The sequence below is a fragment of the Chiloscyllium plagiosum genome, unplaced genomic scaffold, assembly GCF_004010195.1.
Source record: "Chiloscyllium plagiosum isolate BGI_BamShark_2017 unplaced genomic scaffold, ASM401019v2 scaf_26909, whole genome shotgun sequence".
NCBI lineage: Eukaryota > Metazoa > Chordata > Chondrichthyes > Orectolobiformes > Hemiscylliidae > Chiloscyllium > Chiloscyllium plagiosum.
The window spans coordinates 1-4,782 of record NW_025196395.1 but is presented as its reverse complement, the minus strand read 5'-3'; the positions used below and the strand labels follow the sequence as shown (position 1 = coordinate 4,782).

At 45.6% G+C, this 4,782-nt stretch overlaps 1 long non-coding RNA gene across 1 annotated transcript; it reads left to right on the top strand.

The window, feature by feature from the left end:
- Positions 1–938: 938 nt before the first annotated feature.
- On the top strand, positions 939–4,417 carry LOC122545878. The gene is made up of 4 exons (XR_006310620.1): positions 939–1,018; positions 1,435–1,439; positions 2,701–2,706; positions 4,387–4,417. It is a non-coding gene; the product is annotated as an uncharacterized LOC122545878 (long non-coding RNA).
- Positions 4,418–4,782: the final 365 nt, after the last annotated feature.

Sequence of the window (4,782 nt, the reverse complement as noted above, 5' to 3'; positions counted from 1 at the left end):
AAAGCACATACTACTTTTTTTAAAAAGAGCTGCCGAAATCTTTCTGAAACTTTCATTGAAGTCTGCGCAGTTAGGCTACAGCCCCTATAAGGGTTGAATGGCCTATACTTAGTCTCGTGAAATTGGTTCCAACTATGTAGAAATAGAGTTGTCGAGCACGTACACAAAGACTTTCAGTCCAGGCTGACCAGATATCCTAATTTAATCTAGTGACCCATTTGCAAGCATTTGGCCCATATCCTTCTAAACCCTTCCGTTTCATATGCTGGAGATCAGAGCTTAAAAATGTGTTGCTGGAAAAGCGCAGCAGGTCAGGCAGCATCAAAGGAACAGGAGAATCGACGTTTCGGGCATAAGCCCTTCTTCAGGAATCCTCATTCCAAACACACACCACCCTCTGTGAAAAAGTTGCCCGTTAGCTCCCTAATAAATCTTTTCCCACTCATCCTAAATCTATGCCCTCAAGTTCTGGACTCGCTCCCACTACCCTGGGGAAAAGGCATAAAAAAGTTGAATAGCCAGCCAGAATGCAAAAGGAATAAAATCTGAAGCCGCAGGAAAAAATGTGATTCTACCCTTTTTTTTTCGATTTGCATTTGGACCCTGAAAAGCTGTCAGTAATAACGGCATCGCCCCAGAGCATACTGCACATGCTCATCCGTGTCAGTAAGGCGCAACGCATATTTGCCGGTGTCAGCAAATCACAGCACATGTTCTTTGCTGTCCGCCGAAAAGGCGCGCGACCTACTTTGATGAACCAATAGAATGCCAAGGAGGACCGGAAGAAGACCGGTACTCCTGCCAATCAGAGCCTGCTGTCCGCCGAAAAGGCGCGCGACCTACTTTGACGAACCAATAGAATGCCAAGGAGGACCGGAAGAAGACTGGTACTCTTGCCAATCAGAGCCCCCATGTTGTCTGAATGCGGAAGGTGCGCCATGAATTTCAGAACCTGCTGCTGATTCTCTGCCTCTGAATGAAGATTCACCTTCACGCCGGACTGCAACTTCTTTCCTCTGTGCGGCACTCTCTTTTCCCACCACCGTTTTCCACTTATTTTTAATGTTGGGGTCAAGGGCTCTCCCCAAGGGGGTGCTGGGGAGAGCCCTTGACCCCAACATTAGTGACGTGGGGATAGGTGAAGACAGGTAGAGGGTAGGACCTGGTTGATCAATGGGAGGAAGGAATCTGGTTAGCAGGGAGGAGTGGAAGGGAGGGGGAGGAGCTGGGACAGGAATTGGGGGACGGGAAGGAAGATTACTTGAAATTGGAGAACTCAATGTTGAGTCCTCTGAGCTGTAGGCTACCCAGGCAGAAGATGAGGTGGTGGTCCTCCAATTTGCGGTTTGCTTCATTGTGGTAATGGTGAAGCCCTAAGATGGTCATGTCAGAAAGGGCGTGGGAAAGGAAATTAAAATGGATGGTGACTGGGAGGTCCAGTCGGCCTCTGCAGACCCGGCTGTGATGCTCAGCGAACCATTTCCCAAGTTTACACTCGGTCTCAACGATGTAGAGAAGACCACAATTGGCAGACACATGGCAAGTGCAGTACCATAATATGAGGTTATAGCCTTTGCTGTGGGGAAAAAAAGCAGAAAGGTGTGTTGTTTAAATGGTGATGTATTGGGATGTGGAGAAAGTGAGAACTGGAGATCAGAGTCGGAAAGTCTGGCAATGAAAAGCACAGCAGGTCAAGCAGCATCCGAGCAGTAGGACAGTCGGAGTTTCGGGCATGAGCCCTTCAGGAATGATGCATGGATGTTCAGAGGGGCATCAGCATCCTTCTGTGCCAGTTGTCAGACAGGTGTAGCTGGCAATGAGCAAGGCAAGTGGTGTGTTAGCAAGAGGAATTGAATTCAGAAGTGGGGATGTCTTCCTGCAGTTAGGGGATCATTGAATAAATTCAAGGCTGAGTTAATCTGATATTTGAACAAGAAAGAAGTGGGCGTTTATGGAGGAAGGCAAGAAAATGGTTTTAAGACCAGTTTAGAACAGTTCCAGAGTCAGACAACACAGAAACAGACCCTTCTGTCCAACTACACCATGCTGACTGTGTTCACAAACAAAACTAGTCCCACCTGTGTGTGTTTGGCCCATATCCCTCTGAACCTTTCCTATTCATGTACTTATCCAAATGTCTTTTAAACCTTGTTACTGTACCTGCATCCACCACCATGTCTGGACATTGATTCCACGCACAAACTACTCTCAAAAACAAAGGTGCTACTCCAGTCTTTTGAAAGTCTTTCTCCACTCATCTTCCTCATTTGCTCCCTAATCTTGAAATCCCCACCCTAGGAAAAGGACACCTGGGGTTCACCTCATCTACCCTCCTCATGATTTTATGAACCTCTTTTAAGGTCACCTGTCAACCTCATGTGTTCCAGTGAAAAAAGTACCAGCCTATCCACCTAGATGTAGGTATAATCATATCCAGTTATGAATTGTTCAATGCTGGTGCAGACTCAAGACTGAATGGCCTAGTCCTGCTCCCAACTCTCTCACTCTGTCCAGGGCAGCAAGAGGCCCTAAGTCATAGGAGCAGAAATTAGGCCATTCAGCCCATCAGGTCTAATCACCCCATTCAATCGTGGCTGCTAGGTTTCTCAACTCCATTCCCCCTCTAACCCTCGATCCCATTGATACTCAAGAACCTATCTGTCTCAGTTTTAAATATCCTCAGTGACCTGGCCTCCACAGCCTTCTGTGGAAATAGATTCCACAGATTCACCGCTCTCTGGCTGAGGAAGTTTGTCCATTCTAAAAGGTCTTCCCTTTACTCTAAGGCTGTGCCCTCTGGCCCGAGTCTGTCCTACCAATGGAACCATCTTCGCAATGTCCACTCTGTCCGGGCTGTTCAAGATTATGTATGTTTCAATTAGACATCCCCCCCCCTCCCCCCCACTGAGTGTAGGCCTGTTAATCAGCATGAACCAGACACTTCAGGATGAGGTACAGCAGGGATTATGGTCAGCAAAGTGAGAATGGAGGGAGTGTGTGTGGGATGGAGATTTTCAGCTTCTAGGGAATGAGAGAGAAAAGTGAGTTCGCTATAAATTAGAATTGATCGGATGGGCCAAAGAGTGGTAGATGGAATTTAATTTGGAGAAATGTGAGTTGTTGCATTTTGGTCAAACAATCCAGGCAGGACTGACACAGTTAAGAGGAGTGTTGCAGAACAAAGAGTCCTTGGAGTGCAGGTTCCATAGTTCCTTGAAAGTGGAGTCTCCGGTAGACAAGATAGTGAATGAGGCATTTGGTAGGATGGCCTTTATTGGTCAGAGCATTGAGTAGATGAGTTGGGAGGTCATGTTGTGGCTGTTCAGGATGTTGGTTCAGCCAATTTTGGAATACTGCATTCAGTCTGATCTCCCTTCTGCAGGAAAGACGTTATGAAACTTTGAAAGGGGTCAGAAAATATGAGCTATAGGGAGAGGCTGAATCGTCCAGGGACATTTTCCATGGAGCATCAGAGGCTGAGGGGTAAACATATAGACCTTTGTAATGGGCATGGAGAGGAGGGAAAATCTAAGGTCTTTTCCCCCAGGGTAGGGGAGTTCAAGAAAACTAGAAGGCATATGTTTGAGGTGAGAGCAGAATGATTTAACAGGGGTCTGAGGGGCAACCTGTTCACACAGAGGGTGGTGCATGTATGGCACGAACTGCCAGAGGAAGTGGTGGAGATTGGCACAATTACAACATTTAAAAGGCATGTGGACATCTGTCTTTTCTCAGCTCTGCTGAATTTCTGTTGAAGCTTTAACCCCCCCCCCCTTTTACACCTTCTGGGACAATAAAACATTCAGTTAATCAACACCCAACCCACAATCTCCCAGCCTGTCAACCATCCAGGCACTGTGTAGTCACAGCAGGGAATCGAACAAAAAAAATGAAACAACATTAGAAATAAATTGGTGCTCGTGTTTAATGTTTATTCATTAGGAAATAAACCAGAAATAGGGCTCTCCCAGGATTCGTGTGGTCCCGTACTTGATGAATTCTTTCTCTCTTACATCGAACTGTTAGTATGCAGCTCTGATTTACAACAATATTTACATCAACAGGACTAAAGCATCTGTTATCAAATTGGCAGTGATGTACAGCACGGAAATAGAGTTTTTCTCTCTCTCATGCACACACGCACATACATGTCCATGGGGGTGAATTTATATTTGCAGAATGATATTTGCAGATACATTCTATTTTGCTCAGAAAAAACACAATCTGCAGGCAGTCAACCCATGTAATATATTGTAAATTCCTGTTTGGAAATAGAACCAGTCTGACTCAAGATTGGGGTACAGACAGACTCTGACCTCACACCTTTAATGCATTGTCTGAGCTGAGATGTCACCTCTTGTTATAAAACCTTGTTATCTTGATAAGGTGCCTTGCAGGAAGTTCTGGGATTTACATGTTAATGATGGCTGCAACCCATTCTAGAAGATGAAAGACTTAACAATCCAGGTTTGTTCAACATATCATTTCAGTGGCAGGACACTTTTTTTCTATATGTGTTTTATGATTTTATTTTCCGCAACCACCTGATGAAGGATCAGTGCTCCAAAAGCTCGTCCTTCCAAATAAATGTGTTGGACTATAACCTGGTGGTGTGTGTTTTTTCAACTTTGACCAGATGCGGGTGGATTGACCATGCTAAATTACCCACGGTGCCCAGGGATGTGCAGGTTAGGTGTATAAGTCAGGGTTAAATGTAGAGCAATAGGGGTAAGGGAATGGCTGTGGGTTGGTTACCCTTCAGAGGATCGGTTTGGACTTGTT